The sequence below is a fragment of the Camelus bactrianus genome, chromosome 2 (assembly GCF_048773025.1).
Source record: "Camelus bactrianus isolate YW-2024 breed Bactrian camel chromosome 2, ASM4877302v1, whole genome shotgun sequence".
NCBI classification, from domain to species: domain Eukaryota; kingdom Metazoa; phylum Chordata; class Mammalia; order Artiodactyla; family Camelidae; genus Camelus; species Camelus bactrianus.
In genome coordinates, this window is record NC_133540.1 from 33,906,807 (window position 1) to 33,931,970 (window position 25,164).

Here is a 25,164-nt window from a genome sequence, read left to right on the forward strand (position 1 = left end):
GGATACGATTGGCCCTCCATATCCACAGAATCTGCATTCATGTTTTAAACCAACCCCAAATCAAAACTATTTGGAAAAAAAATTCCAGAAAGTTCCAAAATTTGAATTTGCCATGTGCTAGCAACTATTTACATAACGTTTACATTGTTTAGGTGTTATAAGCAATCTAGAGATGATTTATATGGTAAATAGGAGGATGTTTGTAAGTTATGTGCAAACACTATACCATTTAATTTTTAAAATTTTTTTATTGAAGTATAGTCAGTTTACAATGTTGTGTCAATTTCTGGTGTATAGAGTAACGTTTCAGTCACACATATACATACATATATTCCTTTTCATATTCTACTATGCCATTTTATATAAAGGACTTGAACACGCATGGATTTTAGTATCTGAGGAGGTCCTGGAACAAATCCCCAACAAATACCAAGGGATGGCTGTAGATGTGGGAATAAATTTTCATGGTGTTAGACCAAGCAAGACAGAATATAACACTAAATCAGGCCAAATTTATTGATATGGGTTCACTTACCGATGATTCCAGATTGAACGTGCTAGTTCTTTGTGGAAGATTGATACCACATTAACTTAACTCAGCGGGAGCAACATTTATCAGAATTCTTTTCTGTGAGCAGAGCTGGGTTAGTGTGGGCCACACGACATCTGTCATCTGTGGTTTGTAAAGTGGATGTGGAGGAACAAGAATGTTGGCTCCATGCTGAGGAGCTCGCACAGATCCATGATCTGCAGGGTCCCCTTGCTGGCATTGGGGTAGCAGCCTGGCTGCAGCTCCTCTACCTTCATCTTCTCCTTCAGCTTCTCTGAGTTCCAGGCCAAGTACCAAAACAAAGGGTGCCGGCTTTTTCTGCAGGCCACACAATCGAAGTTGAAAGCTTGGAAGTGGTGAGAGATTGTGTTACTTTTATACTGCTGCATTATCAAATTGCCACAAGCTTAGTGACTTAAAACAACCAAGCGAATGATCTTACAGTTCTGTAGGTCAGACATCTGAGAGTGTTGGCTGGATCGCATTCCTGTTACCGAGTCCGAGCTTGTCGTGCTCGCCGCATGACCGGCCAATAAAGTGAGAGGCAGTTGTTGGGGCAAAGAATAGTGACTTTATTTGGAAAGCCAGCAGACGGAGAAGATGGTGGTTCTAGCATCCCAAAGAACCATCTTGCCTGAGTTAGAATTCATGCTTCTTTTACATTCAAAGGGGAGAGAGTAAAGTCAAACATTTCCTGGTTCCCGTCAGCCTCAGGAGGGGATGTGTTCATTCCTTCCTCTGCAGCCGTTCACAGGTGGGCCTGGTCAGGATGTCTCCTGTGAGCTAAACAAAGGGGTTTTAGCTTAACGTTCATTACCTGGGAGGCAGGGTTCCCAGAGATGGGCCATTATGTATAATTTAATATTATAGGCAACATCCCTTAGTGATTAACTTGTAGCAAAAGCAACGGAAGACAAAGGTTCAAGTAAAAGAAGCAGATCCAACGTGGAGTCAGACCTGCTCTTCCCCATTACATTCCCTTCTGAAGGCTCTAAAGAGAATCCATTTCCTTAGTCATTCAGGACGTCGGCAGGATGTTGTTCATTTCCTAGCTGTTGTAGTACAAGGTCCCCATTTTCTGCAGCTGCCAGTTGGCAGCCATTCCCTTCTTCTAAAAGCTGCCCTTATCTCTAGGCTCTTGGCCCCCTTCCTCCATCTTCAAAGCTAAACATAGTGGGTCAAGTTCCTCCCATGCCTTATCCCTCCTGTCTTTCTCCCATTACACCTCCCTATCTTAACATCAGCTGATTAGCAACATTAATTCAATGCACACCCTTAATTCTCCTCTGTCACGTAGGGTCGCATAGTCACAGGTTCTGAGTGTTAGGATGGGAACATCTTGATGCCTGCAACAGAAACCAACATGAGTTCCAGCTCATTCTCACAGATTCCGGTTTTTTTCTTCACTGCCCTGCTTCAGTGTTAACCTTTCCTTTCCACTTCCTGCCCTATTGACCTCAGGCCCAGCACCAGATGCAGAAGCCAACATTCACATATAAACTGTTTAATTAGCTCCCACAAGTGCATAAGGTCAAGGTTCTATCATAAATCTCATAGTCTATATCATGCGTACTGGTTCTGTTTCTCTTACTGAAGCCTGACTGTTACACTAAAGCATATGGAAATGATGCTAGCCATTTTATTTGGCTGGTTGACTAAATATTCGACTCAACACTGGCCTATGCCAGAACTTCCCTGGCATAACATAAACAAAAGAATTCAGAGGTTTCAGGAGATGAAAGTTTTGGAGTGGATTTCTTCGTGTAATCTATACTCCCACTCCTCAATTCCATCCTAGGAGAAGGCCCACAGGATGCCCCTTCCCCTAAGATTTTGAGAAATAAATTAGTGACAGGAGCATCTGTACCTTTGAAAGTATCTCTGGTGTCAGTTCTCCGCTGGCTGGGTGTGATGGCGAGGGATATGATGGAGGGGGACATGATGGTGGGGGGGTGCCACCATTGAGATGGGTGCCCTGATTTCAGTCCCAGGGTAGCAGAGGTCAAGAGCTCTTAAAAACCAAGGGCAAGCTGGCTGTATTCACAATGAAGGGCAGCAGAGGTGTAGTGCAATCAAATGTTTTGACCTACAGGAATCTTTGGCAGGGGCTGATTCATCACCATTCCCCAAGGAATGATATGGATGGGTAGCTTTCTAAAATATTTCTTTATCTATATAACAGGGAAGACTCCAGATCTAGTAACCAAAATGTGACTTGAATCACCACAATGGAGAATTATGGCCCCAACTCAGTTTCTAGATGTACGCCAGTTCACAGACCTAGAGCTTCCTCTTTGATGGGAAAGATCCTCACTCTTGAGGAAGGAACCTTCAACACTGCCACAAATGTATGCTATAATCATCTTCCAAGGAAACTATGGCTATTTATTAAAATGACTATTATATATATATATATATATATATTCTTGATCACTATACACCAACTCTGAAATAATGCTAATTTCTTAAAACCCCAAACACTACTCCAATCCATTAGTGACAATAGGCCTTTATGGTGGTCAAGTAACGAAACAGAGTTTTAGCCCAGGTGTGAATCACCCTGAGCTCAGTAGGTCCTCAAAGCCACTTTGTTGTTATTTCCCCAGTTTCTGGATTTGTAATTGGAATAAACATACTTAACCACTGGCAGAGTTCCCACATTAGCTCTCTCACACAGGAAGGGCCAAATGGAAACTGGAACTCCCCCCACCCTAACCAGGACAGTAAATAAAAAGCTTTATCACATCCCTGGAGAAATGTAAAGATCGGCACTGCCATCTAAGACTCATGTTCTATCTGTCTCTTGACCGACATGTCAAAGAATACATTGCAAAATGACCTTCAGATTTACAACATACAATAAATAGCAAAACCACCCTCAACAAGAACACTCAGAGCACTGTCTCTGTGTATTCTACATCAGTAACACTCAACCTCTACTTTCTGCACATGTTTCATGATATCTAATGTCTACTTTTCCATTCTATTCCCAGTGAGTGGTTTTCCATATATCACAGGCCGTGACTGTTGCCCAACTGGCTGTTACACCAAGTGACCAGCAGGGGCAGAGTGTCAAATACTTGCCCTACCACTTAGGATATAAATCAATGTGCCTTTCCCAGTTGCTCATGATCCAAAGCATTTCATTGTATATTGGTACGTGCCTCATGTGCTGAGCTGGAGAGGAAAAAGTTAATTCCCTTGAGTCTAGAAAAGGTTAAAAAATAGAGGCAGGTCATCACTGGTCATCTTCAGCTTTACCACATGTAAAGTAAGAACAGTGTTCAAGTCTTACAAACAACTGGAGACCAATGTGGAGGCTACAGGTACAAAGGGCAGGTCTACCAAACCCATTCCAGATTATTTTAATAAAAAAAATTTTAAATTATTTTTTATTAATAATACTTTATTAAAATTTAAAACTATGGAATAATTGTTAAACAAGATGGAACCCCAGGACAAAGAAATAAGCCAAGATCATAGCAGACAAATCAGGGTATGTAACTAAAACCCTCACTCTCTGTCTCTCATTCTTACTTCTACCTATTCAATAATTTAGATCATTACCGGAGAAAAGAGAAGGAGAATGGTGAAGGGAGAGCCTAAAGTGACTGACTTTGACTCAAAAGAAGCTAAGAAAAATCCAAATGGACAAAGTTTGGTCCGAATTTTCAAGACAAAATCCTATATCATCAGCAGAAATGAACCCTTGAGAATGAATATCAAATCAGGAATAGGGAAAATAAGGAAGTTCCAGTTTTCCACACTTTATTTTTATGACTGTGAATTTTTTTTCTGCTATAAACCCTAGAACTATGAGGCATCTGTAAATCTTTTCTTGCATGATCTTTTTTCCACCTATCGCTTCACTATTGTTGTAAGCCTGTGTTTTCCAGGCTGCCTGAACTTCTAATATTTCCCAGGCTACATCAATTTTTTTTTCCCTTCCTCCAGGTATTCATTCTTGCTGTTCTCTGCCTGGAACTTCTTGGCATCTTGCACATCCTTTTCTCATTTTTCAAGTATCATTTTAAGGGAACTTCCAAAGACAGGTCTTTCATAATCATTCTATCTAAATAACCCTTAGACTATTTTTCTTTATAAATAGCTCTCTGTTACTTACTCTAGGGTGTTTATCTTAACCTGCAATCATTTTGTGTATTTATCTGTCCACTGCCTTACTATCCCTCCACCATTTTGCACATAAGCTTTGTGGAGGAGAGGAGTACAGGAGGAAATATTGACTGATTGCATGAATGAAGAATAAATGCCTTATAAGAAATCATTAAGAGCTGACTTTTCTTTCTCTTCTTCAGCAAAAGCTGCAAGGGAGATTTCAGCCCAATAAGGAAATAACTTTCTGATTCTATCAAAATCTGTATATCTAAGCCAGATAAATTTCGTAGGATCTCCAATTGCCCATGTCCAATAGGTGCCTCAAAATCAGCAAATCTAAATGCAGTCATTATGAAGTTTCTTGGTTTCAAGTCATGGTGGGTGGCACCATTCAAATATGACTAAGTCTGACCAATTCTTGCTTGTTAATAACTGTTGTATTTGTCTATTTCCTCTTCATCCCCTATTATTCATGTATATTTTGGTTTCTCCTAATCTGCAATGAATTCCTAATTAATTTTCTGCTTTCAGCTTTACTCCTTTTCTTTTTTTAAATATTTTTTTATTGAAGTATAGTCAGTTTACAATGTTAAATCAACTTCTGGCATACAGCATAATGCCTCAGGCATATATGAACATACATATATTCGTTTTCATATTCTTTTTCACCATAAGTTACTACAAGATATTGAATATAATTCCCTGTGCTATAGAGTAGAAACTTGTTGTTTATCTATTTTCTGATTACTCCCCACTGATCTTTAAGACAAGTCTTTCTAAAGCACAAACTGAAAGTTTAAAACTGTTTATCATTTCACATAGGAACAAAGTTCAAATATCTTCACCTGGTCTAGAGAACCACCACAATTTGATTTCTCTCACCTCTCTGGCTTCAGTTCTCAGTGCTTCCACGTCTCTCTGTCCTCAAACTTACCTTATACTTTTGTCTACAGAACAACTAGCAGTTCTTGGATCTTGCCATGCTGGTTCACACTCGTGTCTTTACTCAAACCCCTCCCTATGCCAAGAATACTTCTTTCTGCCTAGTGAGAACATCTATTTGTGTTTCAAGGTTTGCCTCAAAGACTTGACAGTTTTTGATCCTCCATGGAGAAATGGACTACAGTTAAACATGAGATGTGCTATTTTCTAACATATTATGTTATTGATGCTAAGAATTAATGTTAAAAGAAATGAAGAGATGATTGAGCCAGTTGTTAATATGTCACTTCATTTCCTTAGATTCTGGGAAATTGAACACCAGCACTTTATCTCAGACTCATAATTAAAAATAGAATGATAAAAGGTATGGAATAGACCTGCAGAAAATCTTTTTAAAATACGTTAGGATGTTTGACAACACTAATATAGATGACCGTTTTGTTGGTCAAATACTTAAAAAATAAAAGTGAAATAAACTTTAATAAAACATAAAAGTAAAATAAACTTGATTAAAAAAAAAGAAATCTCTAGGTTCCAGAAAAGAATAATAAATCCAAATGAAGGTTCCAGCCACAGTTATGGGCCCTAGACATTGGATACTGGGGTCTTTTAAACAACCTTCGGGAAACAGCAGATAGAGTCTTGAGTCCAAGAGAGATAGGGAGCTGGAACTAATCTCACTGCACAAACCCAAAAGTTGTTCAGACTATGAAAATGGAAATAGAAAGCTTCTCCACCTTCCAGGAATTCAGGGATAAAGTCATTCATCTGGGATTTGGGTTAAAAAAAATGGTACCTACAATAACCAAAGGGCAGCAGTCAGCAAAGCTTGGGAATTTGGGATGATACTACTTTAATTGTGTGCAATCTTAGATAAGAAATTCATATGGATATATTTTGAAAGAACTAATATAAAATTCAATATATAAGAAATTAATATAAAATATGAACCCACCAGGCCCCAGGTTAAAAAAAAAACTTCAAACTAATTTCTAGCGGCACTCACACCACCCCAAGTGTGAGACTCTCACAGATTTATGAGAGAGAAAAACAGAGAGAGAAGGCAAGAGAGAGCAAGCTCATTATAAAAATATATAAACAGTAGGAAGACATTAATTACTGAGGGATAATTCACATATTTAATAGACAAGAAAGTCAGTTTCCCAAGAACTAGATGTAATAGAATACTCTGAAAAAGAATTATGAAATAATAATTTTAATGATTATCAAGGTAAAAAAAAAAATAGAACCCATGATAAAAGAATAAGTTTGTATGAAAAATCATCATGGAGATTTAAAATAAATAAAAACTAAGCATTAAAAAAAAACCTTAAAAAAAGGAAACAGTCATAAAATTAAACATTTATCAGATGAATTAAAAAAGTAAATTAAACATAGCCAAAGAGAGAATTGGTGAACTAGAAGATAGATCTTGGGAAGTAGCACAGGATAAATAGCACAGAGAAACAAAAAGATGGAAAATATGAAAGAGAGGCTAATAAATGTAAAGAATAGAATTATAAAATCCAATGTATGTTTAAGAATAATTTCAGGAGGGTCAAGAATATAGAGAATTTCAGGAAAGCAATATTAAAAAGAGGATGGATACGCATGATCCAGAGTCAGAAAAGAAATCAAGAAGAAAACGTAGATTACCTACAAAGGAGATGTCCTTTGGACTGATAACAGACTTCATATGAAAGAAGACAATGTAATCATATCTTCTAAGTTCTGAGAGAAAATAATTTTCAATTAAGCATTTAAGCCCAAAGAAATTATGACTCCATAATAAGGATGAAATAAGACATTTTTAGATAAGCACTATGAATATTTATCACTCATAAATAGACCCTCACTGAAACAACAACAAACAAACACTGAGAAATACTTCAGAACAAGGAAGATGGATCTCAGAAAAAAGGAGTGGAATGCAGATGCAATAAATTTATGCCAAGTATGCATGCTAAGAATTTAATGGTAAGCATTAAAAAAAATAGACGTCAAATGTTTAACTTCTCAAATGCTTCTGTAAACATTTCTAGAGGCAGGCTGGAATGTGGGAAACAGCAGAAATATATCTGGGCTGAATTACTAGTTATGGGACTTGAAATATTCAATTACTTTTTCTGCAAAATGAGAAGATTGTGTTAAACTTTGAATGAGTTGTTCTAAGACTTTGTCTAGTGTGATTTTATTATCTATGATAGCTGAAATGATTAAATAAGGATTTATGCTTGTGAAAAATAGAATAGAATCACAGATACTCAGAATTGTAAAGCATCTTAAAAGGTCACCTAGTCCAAACTATGACTGATATTTTAATCTTATCAGTAGAAAAATACATATTAACCTTGAGTAGTTTACTTGCCATGGCCCATATTTTAATGTCATTCTTAACATACTCCTAATTGTTAGTTCTTAGAGAAGTGGTGGGTGGGAGGGGGAATCACTTGTGATCTTTCCCTAAATAAAAGAAATAGATTTCCTTCCAAAAGTTAAATGAGGAAAGCTTCTGCAAGTGGATCAGGCTATAGGTGGGGAAATTCATTTTAGTTACACAATAAACAGCTCTCACATCTGCAAGAGTTTGTTGTAACAAAATCAAATCTATTAATATTCTTAAATTTTTTCCAAAGGGTGTTTGTGATGGAAGAGGACTGTCCACCCTCAAAAGCCTGGAGAAAGGGAAATACCAAAGGCACACAGTTTTGTCTAAGTTCTAGACCCTTCTGACAACAACTGCAGACTTCAAGAAGCCATTAGTGCTACAGTATGCAAGTAAAACCTTGATTCTCTAAGACCTCGAGAAGGGAAGACTCAGAGCTGGTGAGTTTTGATAGGGACAATGAATTTAGAAAAGACGAGGCATACGGGAAGTTACAAAGGTCACATGCGAGCTGTGATGGGGAAGGCTTATCTGCTGTGAGCCACAGAAGCATCCACTTTGCACAAAGATTCTGCTCAAGGATCGGCTGCCTTACACGAAGGAAGGTGAGGGCCCAGTGGCTTTACCCAAGCTTTACTTCTCTGTACATTTTCAAACATTGATCAATCATACTCTGAGAGAATTGCTCTGTATTTTCATTGAACAGATCCAGATTTTTTTATAACACTTCCCTCAAACTAGAAAAAGCATGAATAATTTTAATAAAACTATTGCTTCCTCCTGTGATCTCACAAAGCCATTCCACCAGATTTTTGTTAACCCTGCCCCCAAATATGAAATCCAATTGGCTGCGTTTGAGGGCAGAACTGGGTTTAAATCTGTCATTTTCCTCTATAATGAAAGTATCCTTTCTAACTCTTCAATGTGTCTTGAATTGAATTGATTCTCACAACTAAGTGCGCAAAAGAAAATTAGGAAACTTCTCACAGCATTTCCACAGGAAAAAAATGGCAGCAAGTACACTGGAAAAGGAATTTATTCAAGGATAGATAGACTCCTTTAGGAGCAAACTGGAGTAAAGAAATAAACAACTAACATACCAAAAAACACAGAGAAACACTGATTTATTTTCCCAAAATTATTCTGTGAAAAGACCTACAAGCGGGTTTAAATCTGGATTCGGTTTGCTATGGAATTACAAATTTTAACTTGTTCTTGACTGAATCAATGATATAAAATGTCTAAATAAATGGTTTTTGTGTATTTTCAAAAGAAATCAACCTTGAAAATTTGTTGTGAACTTGGTAAAATCCTGGTGGTTTGGTTGTGAGCTTTTAACCAGAGTGACCACAGGCTGTCAGAAGCCTGTTTTTTTTTCTAATTTAGTCTCCATGCGTAAGGATACTGGTGGTTTGAAATTTCAGAGTTCTTTTACCCACCCTTGTCTGCATATGAACAATGAAAAGTGTCTACTTATCAGTACTTTGAGATTCTGTTTCACTGTTTATCTTAAGTTTGCCAAAATTCATTTGGCCACATCTAGTCAATTTTCCAAAGTGAGATAGTCAACCTGCATCTAATTATGCCATTACTTGCCCTCAGATGTAGCCTGCCCCCTGCCTAACAGACAACTGAAAAAGAATGTAGATCCCAGGAAAGTCTGTCTTTTAATCTCCTTCTCTCCTGCTTTATTCTAATAAATGGAACTCGACTTAAGGAGACATGAGAAGTATTACTGCTTTAGATACGTTCATTGTGACCATAAAAAATATTTAACATCAACAAAATGAAATGCAGGATTGCTGTCAATGCTATTAAAATGATCATCAGTTTGTCACTGACATGACAGAGTATAAAATAAGAAAAGATGTCATTCCTGTCCTCATATGCTTATATAATATGGAAAAGATGGGTGACATACACATTTGAGAGATAGTTCATATCTGGGGCATTCTTTTTGGAACTTTAAAACTGTGATCAAGATTGAAAGGAATTTTAAATATCATTTGCAGCCTTTCACATAAAAGTGTCATTGCTTTGGGAAAGGTACACGAGAAAGTGCATTTCTTTGATGTTTTCCCTTCAATCTGCTTTCTCCTTAAATCTTAGTGTCAAACGGAAGGAAGAATGACAGACCTTTAGTCATAACATTATTTTTCAACCACTGGATAAAGTGGTATCCAGTCAAGAGTTTGGGTGGTGGATTCTTTTTCCTAAGACATGATATAAAAATGTAAGGAGAATGATACCAATTTAATTTTTGCAGGTGGAGGGAGGTTTTTTTTTTCACCAGTTGAAAAATGATGCCATGACTAATATGACATCATGCGGCTCCCCCACAAAGTCAGCTCTTCTACAAACTTAGGAAGAAGCAGCTGTGAGAAAAAGCAAGACTCTTTTTAGCCGTTCACCCTAAGCATATTTTTGCCTGTGAAAAGCACTTACAATTAAGGGAGCTGGAAGAGAGTGTGTGGGTCTGGTAATATCTGAGGACCTCACACTAGGGGAATCAAACACAAACACAAAGAATTCGTTGATTTGTTTTCGAGCAGTTTCACGCACCAGGGCCAACAGCTGACAGGAGGCTCTGGAGGCATCTGCTTGACACCAGCCCTGGCAAACATGGAAGCCAAGGGCACGTCGTCACAGGATGCCGTTTCCCCGTGGGTCTCAGCTTAGACATTGTTTATCATGCCCAGCTTTTCTTCCTGACTTTTTAATTTATATAAATGAACACTTTGACTCCTTTTCTATCATCGACCCCAGTTATATCCAAAGAAGGAATCTGACAGTAAGTTAGGAGCGGGGAAAGGACACTTCTGCCCACAAGCATATTGTGGCCCACCACCCCCCTCCCCTGAGCCCCATCCATGATGCTTCGGTGCTAGCTAGGACAGGGACTTAAATCCTGACATGAGCCGATCTGCTTCTGGCAGGCATAGCCCCACCTACTTTCAGTTATCAGAGCTTTTCCCGGGAAGCTGGGGATCTGTTTACTTTGAGGAATTGTTGGGTGTTGCTTTTCATTAATTTACTCTGGTCCTTGAACCTGCTGAGACCTCTACCCCAGTTCAGTTAGCACTTTTCCTGAGGGTGGGCTGGGCATTGAGATTCCAGCCCGGCCACTTAGCGGCTCTGGCAGAAGGTTTGGTGGGGAAGGAGGATGAAATTAAGGATGAAACCAAGGCTTGAGTATTCACAAAGGACTTCCATTAGCCATGCTCCCGCTGCCCCAGTCACCGTGGATAAGTGACAGTTGACCGGAGTCACACCACTTGCTGGGGAGGGAGACCAGAACGTCAGGGGTCAGAGGGGCCCCGTAAGTGCTTTCTCATGCCTATCAAATTTCCCTCATGATCTGTTGCCGCCCCCTCGGTATTTCACAACAGGAATGCCTTCATCTGCATATTTTCTAAAAGAGGTGTGAGTGCTAACATTTCACTTTTCCCTTCCTAGTGAAGCTCACCTGTCTCAGGATAGGTCTGGTCCTGCCTGCCGTTCTTTTGTGAGCAGCAAATGGCTTGCGTTTCCCACTTAATTCAAAGAATTTCTGTCACTAGATTTTTAGCCTGGGAGGAGGCCAGGTCTGGCAGGAGACTAAATGAGTCTGAACTGAGAACGCCACTGAGGCCAGCTCTGCGTAGGCAGGGCCAGGGCTGTGTGCTCAGAAGGACCAAGGAGGTAGGGAAAAAAGACGAGTGGGGGTGAACGAGGTGATGTGGGTGACTTGAGGCAGGCTGGTCTGAAGGCTGCAGCATCATTCTCTCTGAATGACTCCAGCATTGTAATTGCAAGTGGCCCTTAAAAATCTCAGACTTGTCTGTACTAGTTAGGTTAAATCCAACACGGGTCCAGCCCAGAAAGTCTGCTAAGCAGATCATGTCAGTTCTCTTGCCAACAGAGCCCCCCAACACACACCAGCTGGAGTTTCCAAAGGCCAGAGAGAGACCTTGATGTTCAGATGCCCCTTGGGCTGACTGCCCTCTGGAACCTCAGGGAGCAGTGGGAGGTCACCTTGTCGTCAGAGGGTTTTGCCTGCAAACTTGGCACTTGAGCATGGCATTCAAATAGCAACTGTAGGGTGGGAACGTAGCCACAGCTAGAAAGGGGGAGAAGGCAGCCTCAGAGGGGTTTGCAGCTCATTAAGGCCCTTACCTTGTAACTTTAAGACCTGCATCTCAACTGAGAAAGCTTCCTAAGGACCAGGTGAAACTCACCATCAAAGACAACCAACTTTTGTTGTCTTCCTCCTGTGAAGGAGGCACAGCCAGGGCTCCAGATATGTCAAAGACAGTGGCTCCAGATATGTCAAAGACAGTCACAGCCCTCAAGAAAGTCACAAGCAAGTACCAGAAAAGACATACATATATATAATACATATGTGATAGATGTATCTTATATATATGATTGATACGTAATATATATGTACATGGCAGTATATATACACACACATATACATACATAGCTGCATATATGAATATACACACTACCACCATGTCAGTTTTGTATATGAACTGGTACACATTTCCAGTAGCTTCTTCCCTAAGGTCTCATTTTCTAATTATTTTTAAAAGGTTTCTAATGCCCCTGGATGCCATGGCCATAGTAGATATTTCCTGCCTTGACTCCTAGAACTAGTCACTCAAGTGTGATTGGTCCCTGTGGCTAACCCTTTACATGGTGGCTGACGGTTGGTCTTCGCCTATGTCCTTGGAAATGAAGCTCTCCATCTTCCTGAGCCTTCCTCTGTCCGGGACCCAGATGTAGGCTCCCTCTCCTCTGTGCTTCAAAGCGGCAGGCCAGCGCCTTCTTCTTCAGTGTCAAGAGCCCGGCTGTGGAAGAGCAGAGCCTCAGGTCCCCTTGGGTTCAGAGGGAGGGAGTTGGGTTCCTGCAAAAGTCCCTTGGATTCCCTAGGTCTCAGTTCATCACTTGTATAAAAGAGGAAACAGGTACATCATCTCAGGTCCCTTCCAACTATAAAATATTGGAATTCTGTAGAAGACATGTGATAATGGTCAAATCAGTGGTAGAAAAAGAAAGTACTAAAGGAAATTGAGAGGGATAAATCTCAAAGCAGGGCAGATTCCACAGAAGATGGTGAGACTTGAGCTTGATTTTGGAGGATGATTAGACTAAAGGCAGTGGGCAAGAACTGAGGGAGGGGATGCTACACAGGCAAACATTGTAAGCAAAAGTAAACTTGAGGCAAGGTATTAGGGGAAATCAATAAACTAATACATCTATTTGCCTAAGAAAGTAATTGATAAGAATGCAGCTTGAGATGGGCAGTGCACATCAAACGAGAGTTTTGAGATATTCCCTTGCATTTGGCATTGAAGAGCTGCTGGATGGACAGCTGGGAACGGTATGGGTACTGTAGGCAAGGGTGACCCCAGGATGGCATAGAGGGTTTCCTTATTGGTGGTACATAGTCTCTCTAGATGAGAAAATTCCTGGGAACAGTAACCAGCATTCCTCAGGGAGAATTACTCTGTTCACAAACAGAGCCACCTGGTAGGGCTGGCTTCTCAGAACAATTAGATCCCCCTGGAGGAAGCATGAATTTCTCGGTGTATAATAATTGCAGTAGACAATGGATATGACACGAGCTGATTATGGCCCAACAGCTGTTGCCTATCGGCAGCAGGTCAGCAAGGAAGACAGATGTCTCGAAGATGACCTTTTTGAGGGAGTGTGTTTGGGAACTTAGGAATTCCCTTGGGGGTTAATGACATGCCATTGCTTGGCAACCACAGTGAACAGTGTAGCGTTACATCCCGTAGGTGCAAACAAACCATAAAACTCTAACAGGATGGCTGGGGAAATGCTAGCAGCCAGGTTGAAGAAGGTGGTGAATAGAAATTGATTTTCTGGAAAGAAATAGGGGGATAGCGAGGAATGGAGAAGGAAGGTAGGGAGGCTAAAATGACCTTAGAGAATGTTATTAAACACAAAATTCTGCAGATTCAGATAGAACAAGAAATAAGAGGAAAAGAACTAAGTGCAAAACAGGAAGACAGAACTACATGTAGAGTTAAGACTGAGATGGAGCATTGTGAAGATCTCGTTTGAGGTTACGGCATTTGCTTGAGTGAAATGGGATCACCTCATAAGGGAGCTATTGGCAGCTTGTCTCTCTTGTACATAAAGGGGGATATAATTTCCTTAGTCCCAAACTCCACAGGCCACGTTAAGTAGTTCCATGCCAGAGCTTGACCTTAACTTTGGCCAGAGCCTGGGAGAGCATCAACTTCTCACGTGGCATGTCCAAAGGCTTTAATGACCACGAAGAAAGGCGATATTGCTTCTCCTGATCATGTAGAGATGCCAGTGCATTTAGAAACTATACATTCACCTCCACTGATGCACCTATTTCTTGATTTTACTTTAAATTTTAAACAATTATGTGTGTGTAGATATAAATGTATATGTACATATACATACACACAAATTAAATTAGTAAGGTAATTCACATTACAGAAAGGATTTGTCACTTCACACAAAGGATCATTTATAATCTATTAAATGTTCAAACATCCTGCTTGAACTTAGCTTTTCAGTAGCACATCTACCATGAAAACCATGTAAACTTGACTTTCTCTGTTCCACTTTTCTAAGTAAAAACTATTTTATAAAACATAGTCATTTACATGCAAAAAATTTAAAATATGGATTTATTACCCTCATAATTATAGATTTATTTTTCATTCTGAAGAACTTTATCTACTTTTTAACTCTTCTTTTCAGAAGTGCTGATTTCACTATGAATCAACACCATGTAATTAGCACTTTGAATACCCTATTAAACATCAATTTGATTTCTTACTACCTATCATCAAATAATATTGATACTACCTTGAACAAAAGTGGGATGAATTGATATTTTAAGCTTTAAATGACTCCCTCCCCCTTATTTTTCCATTTGGAATTGAAAAGAATGTATAATAAAGGAAAATAGGAGTTTGGGATTAACAGGTACAAACTACTATATATAAACTAGATAAACAACAAGGTCCTACTGTAGAGCACAGGGAACTAAATTCAATAGCTTGTAATAACCTATAATGAAGAAGAATATATATATATGTATAACTGAATCACTATGCTGTACACCAGAAACTAACACAAATTGTAAATCAAGTATATGTCAATTAAAAAAATTAAAAAAAGAAGAGGTATTTTAATAGCAAGCACCTACTTAGTAAGTATTTGATAAGGACTTAATAAGGTATTAAGAAGTACTTCCCAAATAGTGACACATTCAATCTTTACTACAACTCTGTGAGGCACTTAGAATATTCACTCATTTCATAGAAGAATCTACAGAGGTTGAAGGAAGTTAAATTCCTTGCCCGGGTTCACAGAGCTAGCAGTAAGTGGCAGATCTGGAAATCATGCTCAGATTGCATCTGTTCTCTAAAACACTCCACTCTTCTGACTCTAGTAGTTTGGGTTTGCTTGCTTGTTTGTTTGTTTTACTTTTTTTTAAAGTAGCTAGGTGAAGTTTACTAAATAGTCACATGACTCTTAAGACCTGTCACTTAGGGGAGTGTCATATCTTATCCTTTGGCATATAGATTAAATCTCTTGTTCACTCTTTTTTTTTTTTTTTTTTTTTTTTTTTTGTTACTGAACTAACATGTTTCTGCTGGAGTTTCAACTCTGTGCCCTTTTCTAGTATGTTCATTCTCTGTATCTTGCTATTAAATAAAATGACTAGAGATTTAGGTAAAACTGAAACAAATGTAGTCTAGTTCCTATCTTTTCTGCAGTGGTTTCTCCCAACGTCTCCTGTATCAGAACAGATCTGATCTGAGAGGAGTATGTGGTCCTTGCTCCCTCTGCATTTCCTTTAGCTTGATGTTTTTAGGCTTCCTACTTCCCATGGGCAGAATTCCTTCAGGCTGACCAGCTAAATGCCTGAGGCAGGTATAGGAGACTCTACTGTCCATCAACCAAGCCAGCACATGCAGATCCTATTCTGACTGTCGAGTGTTTTCTCTGCATTCCTTCCTGAGGACAACATGTGCATTGTGTCAAGAATGGTAATGTTCCGTGAGTCCTCCTTCCCAGGACACTGGCTCCCATTGACTGCATGTAGAATCTGTCAACAATTCTTTCCTGTCCCCTGTTCTTTAATTTAGTCCATGCCAGGGGAATAATAAAGATGTATTTTGTGGCAGGAAAATCAATTGCAGGGATGTAGCCTGTGACACATCTACCATCAGTATTGATATAGCTCCTACCCAACACCTGCCCTGGAACTCTCGATTTTTTTTTTTTAAGTGTTTCTTATCAACCTTTTCATTAGCAAAAATGGGAAGCTATCAGCTGTGAATTTTCATTAAAATTTGGTTAAAATTTAAATTCCATTCTTATGATTTCCAGGGTCTTCTTCCAGTGGACCATCATTTCGTTTAACCCGTGCCTCACTTCACATTTTTTTTAGATTAACTTCTGCCTTAAATTACTTCACTTTCTTTAGAAGAAAAAGTGACATGGAATTACTATGTGAGCAGAATATGTTCCCTTTTCATGCATGCCTATGGAGAAAATGAAAAAATAACCAACTCATAAGGATAGACAAGGGAACAGAATTAAGAGTCCAGAAATAGACCCTTACACTTATAATCAGTTGATTTACAAAAAAGGTGCCAAAGCAATTTCAATAGGGAAGGAATAATCCTCTTTTCAATAAATGGCACTAGGATATTTGGATAGTCACATGCAGAAAGATGAACTTAAGACTTAACTCAAAATGGATTAGATTTGGAAATAAACCCATACATTTATGGTCAATTAATTTTAGACCCGGTAAGACAGTTTAATGGAGAAAGAATAGTCTTTTTAACAAATGGTGATAAGACAACTGAATATCCATATGCAAAAGAATAAAGTTGGACCCCAGACTCACAAAATATATAAAAATTAACTCAAAATGGATCAAATATCTAAATGCAATAGTTAAAACTGTAGAACTTCTAGAAGAGAATATATGTGAAAATCTTTGTGACCATGGATTAGGCAATGGTTTCTTAGCTATGAAAACTTAAAAAATAGATAAATTAGGCTTTTTCAAAATTGAAAATGTTTGTGCTTCAAAGGATACTATCAAGAAAACTGAAAGACAACCCATACAATGGGAGGAGATATTTCCAAATAATATATCTGATAAGGATCTAGTACATAGAATACATAAAGAACCCTTACAACTCAATAATAAAAAGGGGTATTTCAAATTTTTCAGATTGGCAAAGGAGTCGAATAGACATTTCTCCAAAGAAGATGTACAAATGGCCAATAAGTATGTGAAAAGATGCTCAGCATTATTAGTCATTAGGGAAATGCAAATCAAAACCACAGTGAGATACTATTTCACACACTCTAGAATAGTAGTAATTTTTTTAAAAGGACAATAACAAGTGTTGGTGAGGATGTGGAGAAATTGGAACACTTAAACACTGCAGGTAGAAATATAAAATGGTGCAACCACTTTGGAAAATAGTTTGGCATTTCCTAAAATAGTTAAAAATGGAGTTATATGACTCAGCAATTCTACACATAGGTATATGCACAAGAGAAATGAGAATATATATTTACGCAAAAGCTGTATGTGAATTTTCATAGCTGCATTATTCATAATGGCCAAAGAGCAAAAACAGTCCAAATGTCCGCCAACTGATGATTAATTAAACAAAATGTGGTATAGTCATATGATGGAATATTATTCAGCCATAAAAAGAATGAAATACATGCCACAATGTGCATGACCCTGGAATCATTACTCAAAGTGAAAAGAGCCAGGCGCACAGGGTTCCTTATTGTATGGTTACATTTACATGAAATGTCCAGGAGAGGCAAATCACTCGTAGAGATAGAAAGTAAACTGGGTTTGCCTGCGGCTCTTGTGGGAATAGTGATTAGGATGTGGTTAAGTTCTGTCCCGTATAGATTTTTGCTTGTGTCTCCAAAAATCCTCCCCCAAAAGGGCTCATATTATAGTGCACTCATTAAATTCTCTACGTGGATTACTCCGTTTGACCTCACAAAAATGCTATTGGTGGGGAGGGTATAGCTCAGTGTCGAGTCTGTGTTTAGCATGCACGAGGTCCTGGGACTGAGCCCAGTACTTCCATTTAAAGAAAAATACTACAAAGTAAGCATTCTTTTTTAATCATCCCCATTTTTTCAGAAAAGGAAACAAAAGAAAGGGAGATGAGTAATTTACCAAAAACCACTCACTTAGCAAGTAGCATGTCCGAGATTCTAATACAAGACAATTTGACTCCAGAAACATTCTCTTAACCTTTCTGAGATGAGACAGTTTCATGGTTATTAAGTAAACCTTGCTTTGAATTTATCAGGCAAAACATAGTTCATGGCTTAACCAATTATAACATAATGGACTCACCAAACATTTCCTTGGGGAGGTTGCATTTCAAGAGAATTAAACTGTCCTCTATCTAAATCATTAAAGGTAGTCATAAAAATTATTTTGAAAAAATTAAATCTTACATCCAACAGAACATTCAGCTTAGCAGAACGCAAGTTAGGCTGGACAAGGTGTATGTCTTGTGTAGCGTGCAGATTGTGCTTTCCATTCTGACCTGCTCACAATCTTTCTCTGTTTCACATTGTGAGTTGCAGACAGACGCCCCTGGCCTCAACAGTGTCTACATTTCTCTGGCTGGGTTCTAAGCAGCACTACCCAATCTGCTCAGATTTCTTCCATGGTCCTCACGCTGCTCCATGATGAGCTTTGGGCCAAAGACTGCAAACAATACAGGCCAGGTGACAGGACTGTATCACAGAGTGGCCTCCAAATGACAAAAGTAGGTCAGAGGTCTGACCCGGTGCCACAGAGGGTGCATGCCTTCTGTTCACACCCCAAACACTCAACCACAGGCCACTGGACCCCAAGAGGAATCTGAGAGAACAGAGAACAGCCAGGTAGATTCTTTGAACTTGCTAATTCATTTGTAAGGTAGAGATGATAATCACCTTCTCTGATGTAACAGAGGTTTTTGAACACCAAAAAAGATAATCAATGTGACATCCTTTGAAAGCTATAAAGCACTGTAACAGCCAAGTGATAATTATGAATGTGTAATACATTTTGTGAATCTAATTTGATTTTTCTCTGGACTTCTACTAAACACAGATTTTCCTTTTAAGTTGAGCGTAAATTCTGCCATCATTTACTGAACATCAATTTTACAAAATCAGACCTGGCCCAAAATGTTGCCATCATAGCTGAAGGATCGGAAAAAAGTAAACACTAGATCATCCACGGAAGTTTTATTGTCCACCCAGAAAATGACTAAATTACCTACAACTGCATACCTCTTAACCATTCAGTTTTCTTTTGAATAAATGTAAAGGAATTACTATTCCAATAGCAAAGGGAAAACTGAGTATCTCTGAAAGCCTAATGTCTCAGGTAAACTTTCTGTTGGTTTTTGTCTTTTTTAGGGTGCACCCTTGTTTTCAGTTGGTTGTGTGTTGCAAGGCTTTTATTAGTAAGACAAAGATGACTTTATTTGGTTTTTGTTCCTTGATGAAAAAGAAATATGGAGTTCATGAGCTGCTATCTGGAGAATTTCAAACCTCATTCTTTTATTTTTTTTTCTTCTTCCCTGAAGACCAGTCTATCCCCCTGAGCCTTCTTAACCCCCTTTCCGTGGATTCCCTATGTGAGCTCACAAGTGTTAGAACTTGTGTGGCTGCCCCTGCTTCAGATTATTTAGTGCATACTGCAGAACCAACGAGTGTATTTTTCTTGTCCACGGGTCATTTCCTTGCCACATACCTAAACAGCTGGAGAGAACTGACACTCAGTGTTAGGAATTCAATCTACGTGATGTTTGCATTTGTGTCTTTTTAGTAATTCAAAGGCTGGCTTGGGGGTTGAATGTCAATTTTATAAACTTCTCTGCAGCCAAGTTTAACTTGATTTATCCACCTCTTAGTATACTTAGCTTATCTTTGCTTTTCCAGCATTCGTTACAAAGAAATAGTCTCATTAAAAGAAATAGATTATTGGGCATTTTTTTAGCTGAGAAATTCTAAGAAACTTGTAGGACAGTGATAGGTCAGGGGACAAAGATATACATAAGGAAAAAAAGTCAATCTCTATGAAATAAATACTTTTTTTTTTGATATGGTGTTATTGATCTCCAGGAACAGACACAGGTAGAGCAGTCCATCTCTGTAACAAGTGTAGGAGCAAAGAGCAAAGCACATGGAATTAAATTTTGAGCCAGATTTTAAGATGATGATTATTTACAAAAAGCAAAGTAAAGCAGGAAAAATATGTTTTAAAAACTTTCTACCAAATGAGTCTTTTCATAATGTAAAATCACCATTAACATTTTATTTTTGGCTTTAATTCATGGATCATCCTTTGGTTTGACTTCCATTGTAAATTACAGTAGACAATGTCCATGATGTTAAAGCCATTGACAGAGCATCCAGAAAATCATGCGTGGAATCACCTCAGTTACTCCAGCTCTGTCTCCCCAGCCAACAGTTTGAGTCCTCTTTGACTAAGTGAAGGTTATTTCCATCAAGCCATTTGACTTATTTTTCACTAACGTGGTGAGCTTACATTTCTTTCTGTTCTTGAAAAACAGGTACCTCATTCAACCAAACTAACCCAGTGGATCACACAACCTACAGCGCAACCACGAGCATTTAAATATTTGTGGAGGAAGCTGCCTAGGCTTAAGTCTGAGTGAAACGTTCCCTCCGCAGAGAACAGCTCTGGGTTTCTGGCCCTCCCGGGCTCTGTTCTGGTCCCACTTCCAGCATCTGGGAGGCAGAGATTCCAGAGGACCTTATTTGCCTAGTGTCACCCTATTATTAGTTGGGGCAAGCATGATTTCACTTGTACACATATCTAGCTCTTCAACTTCACCCTCAATTAGAATATCTCCTGTTTAAAGTTTCAAATCAACCTAAAGAGTCTGGCTAGATGATTTACCAACCCCACACAAATTTTCTTCAGCAAGTCGTCTTTGATTCTTTGGCTTGCAACAGTATTCTGTGCCAAATCTGAAAAGCATTCTGGAAAGTTTATTCACAGGCCAAGCAATCAAAGCTGTGCCTTTTTAGTTTTGAGTGGGGTTTTTTTTTTTTTTTTTTTTTGGAACTGCCACAATTTCATCATAAAAACGATTTCAAACAGAGCCGTCTTCCGTAGTAAAATTGCCTGTTTGCCCACATACATGTACAGGTAATTACCAGGGTTAACCGGTAATGTTACTTAAGTAATCGTTTTTATATTGTATAATTATGTAATTGTGATTACATGTGACATGTTATTATGGAGGTTTCCAAAAGCACGTGGCTTTTTAGTATAGACAGATAAATCCAAGCCTGGCAAGGTAATTGGAATCATCCGAATTCATGTGACCTAGACTCTCAGGGAACTTATGTTCTCTCTTTTCTTTCCTTTATTATTATTTTTTTTAATGTTCTTATGACCCTGAATAAACATGTCTGCAAAATGTACCCTTAACTCAAAAAGAGAAGGATGCTTCTGGATCTTTGTGTGCTTCCACTGATACAAACGTGAAAATGCGCAGCAACATCCATGATTTGAAAAAACACTGTTAGACCTTTAAATGGCTTTTTAATTTTTGTTTTTTATTTGCCATGCTACAAACTTAATCAGAAACGTAGATGGCATAAATGAGGTCAGAAAAGACTAATAAAGGAAGAAGTCAAACAAAAACCACAGATGCTTCAGCTAAATAGCTTTTCTCCTTATTTATCCTCCATGTCTTTAGCCAGAAATGTGGTTATCGCTCCCATCCTTCAGAAGTTTCTATCCTAATACTTCCTGTCATCCTGAGTGTTTTCCCACTAAATCTGTGCTGCTTCTGCTGTCAGATACAGTAAGTAAGATTTCCTCCAAGTCCTTTGGGAAAATAGAAAATTTTACTAAACATGTAAGTTTCCTTGAGGTATAAATGTGAAGGATTTGGAAAAGATAGATCGATTTGAAAAACGGGTTGGCATGTTACTCTTTTCCTGTACAATATAGGTATTTTGTTACCTATTTTCAGAGAAAACATGGAATTTGAAAGTTTTTTTTTAGGAAGACGCTTCAAATAGCACTTCATGCCGGTGTTTTGGTTAATTTATCAGTTTAAAGCACTTATTTTTAACTAAACAATAAACATTTTCAGTTTTAATACGTGTTTGATAAAACACAGATTTCTAATCATTGTAACACCTCAGATTCTCCAAATTCCTATAGTGTGGTTTTCATAACCTGCAGGCTCTTTTCCAAACTTCTGCTCAAGCATATTTTTATTGTATCCACTTTAAATGAGAAAAAAATTAACTCTTGCAAAACAGAATTCTCAGCATCCGGGAAGTGGATTAATGAGGCCACTTGTGTTCTCTTTCCCTCTGAAGCTGGCTTCACATCCATTTTGCCTATTGAAGATATTTATAACACTCCTAGTATGGCCAAAGAATTAAGCTCTGTGTTTAAATCTTAGCCTTCATTCTTATCAATCTTGGGCAAAACCCTTGACATCTCTTGGCTTCCATTTCTTCCTCAGCAGATCTGCACACATGTTCATCCCTGCTGCTCGAATGTGCTGGGGGGATTAAATGTCAAAGAGTGGAAAGTACTCAGATTGTACCTTAAGCTTAGTTTTTCACATGTTAGCTTTCAAGTAATAACGTCTGAACATGGTAATATTTTTCCTAATTAATTCTTGAACCATGTTTAAAATCCGGGTCATGGATTTGATGGCAGGACGCCAACCAACAAACACCTCCTGATTCAGCTGCTCTTTCCTTCCCGTTTTCCTTCAGTCAAATGACTATCCTTGTGTACACAAGCATACATTGCTCTAAGTCTGCGCCTTTACCTGAAGTCCCCTCCTCTGTCTTCCACCAAACCTGTTTTACCCTTTTTTGCAAAGATGCTTTCTTTCTTACCTGCTCTGTGAAGTCTTTCCGACAGGTAAGAAACTAGTTCTGACCAATTTATCGTTCTGCTCAGCTGGATGGCTGCAGTTTGGTTATGCTTATATCTGTTTTCTGTGGCATGTGTGTGCTTGGATGTCATGTGCTTGTACAGGATTCTCTGTCTAGCTTCTTTTCTTTTTTAATCCAGGAGAGTGGTGTTTCCAGTGTGGGTGTGTCATTCTGGACGTCAAGCTAGAGCTGGTGTGGTCAGCTGATTGCCAGATATGGAGGGCGTAGTCAGAGACCTTTCTTAAACTTTAAAGATGCACATTTGGAAAAGAAAAAAAAAAGCACACTTGTACATGACTTCATGCTTGTATATGACAGCTATAACCATAGAGACGCATCCTTAAAGGAGAACAACAAATACATTTATGAATTATACCGTCCCATATATATTCTACTATGTTCTATTATAAAGGACATTATTTCAGGAAGTTTCTTCTGCTTGCAAGAAATAGAGAACTTTATTCTCAGGGATTCAGGAGAGAGTAGCCATTTGGATTCTTTTGGATAAAAATCGAAAAGCTAAATGGAGGAAGAATAGGTGTGCTAGAAAGTCTGAGCAGTAGGATCTTATGCCCTTGGGTCACCATTTCTGTGATTCACATATCCTCAGCTTGCTTGTTCCCTTCCCCTCTTACGGTTGACTGGCTCAGAATTTGCCAAACCTCTTTCATCTGCATTCCCCCACCACGATTTTTGCCCTGTCAAATTACCACCTGCTCTATGTATCATTTAATATATATATATATATTTTTTTAATCAGCTCACTTTTTACTTTAACAAAGAGATTTCAGTATTATATTTTTATCATAAGTCCAAAAAAGCAGTACCTTGGCCTTACAATACAGGCAAAATGAACCCAAGGACATCCTGAGCCCATGGCTCATTTTCATCTTCGTCTTGATGGAGCAGAGGGAATCCACAAACGTCCCTCTCCTTCCCTCCTCTCCCTGCCAGCAGCAGGTTCCAACCTCGGCTGCATTTTAGAGTCACCTGGGTAATTAAAAACATACTTTTGCTTGAAAAGTACCTCCAGAGATTAATTGTTTTGTTGTGAGGTTTGGATGTCAGTATTAAAAAGCCCCCAAGTGATTCTAACGTGTAGCCAAAGCTGAGAAGCACTATCAGAGAGATGCCCCCCTCCCAATACCTCTCCTTCGAATGAACTTCAGAGATGTGAGTCTCTGCAGACCATAAATGAAAGCAACGCAGGTGTAAGGTGCCTCCCACAAGTATATCACCAGAGTTACCTGATTTGGTATCAGATGGTGTGTATACCACTGTTTTAGGAAAGCTGGGATGTTTAGTCTCTCCATATATTTTGTTTACTGTTTTTTTTTTTCTCCTCTCATAACTGTTTATTCCTAGCTTCTGCCTCTTCTTAACTTCAAAAACCATCATGGTTCCCATATGTCTCATGAATTTTTGTCTGTATCTTCAATATCAGTTACCTTGACCCAGTGACCCTGTTATCTGTATTTTCTGGTGCAAAATGCTGAGAAGGTCCTTGACGGTGTAGCACCATTTGCATCACTGTTGGTGTTACTATTGCTGGGCTGTGGGTCCAGAGCTCTTCTGTGACACGGGGAAGAGGACAGAGCAACAGTCATTTGCTATTGAATAGTGATGCCTGGGCAGTGAGGCTTAGGGATTCTTTGAAAGGATGTCACCCTTGCTTGGGCATTGATTGGTTTGGCCTGGACAGTGTTTTTCCCATCTGGCTCATGATCAGAATCAACGTAGAATCTTGAGCATTTTGATTCTCTCCACCCAAATTCTAAGAAAGTTTGGGGGAGGGCCAGATTTTTGAGAATTTGTATTTTTTAATGGCTTCCAAGAGACTTAATGGTCACTTGGCTTCGATACCACTGGGTTAAGTGATCTCTGATGTTTTTTACTCTAAAAATGTTGGTTCTGTAATCACCCCTACAATAGAGGTGTTAACCTCCTTTTCTGGAAGCAATGACCACAGCTCCCATTTATTGAGATTTGCAGAACACTATTTCCAGGAAATATTAATTGGTGCTTGAATAACAAAAAACAAGGAGAAGAGGTGAAGAGTAAATCCTCCTCTTTTAGACTAACAATGTGTTAGAAGATTAGAGACTCTAAGAAAGCCTATTGTAAAAAGAAACCCGTTTCTTAACCAATGAAGTAACTTATTTGCAAAACTGAC

The 25,164-nt window shown here is 38.7% G+C and overlaps 1 long non-coding RNA gene across 1 annotated transcript in view; it reads right to left on the bottom strand.

The window, feature by feature from the left end:
* Positions 1–239: 239 nt before the first annotated feature.
* LOC123616711 (uncharacterized) overlaps positions 240–25,164 on the bottom strand; it is a 46,255-nt gene continuing 21,330 nt past the window's right edge. Inside the window, exons 3-4 of the long non-coding RNA XR_006724716.2 lie at positions 1,824–1,896; positions 240–1,333 (exon numbers count right to left, since the gene is read on the bottom strand). This is a non-coding gene — a long non-coding RNA (uncharacterized LOC123616711). The remainder of the gene's footprint in view (positions 1,334–1,823; positions 1,897–25,164) is intronic.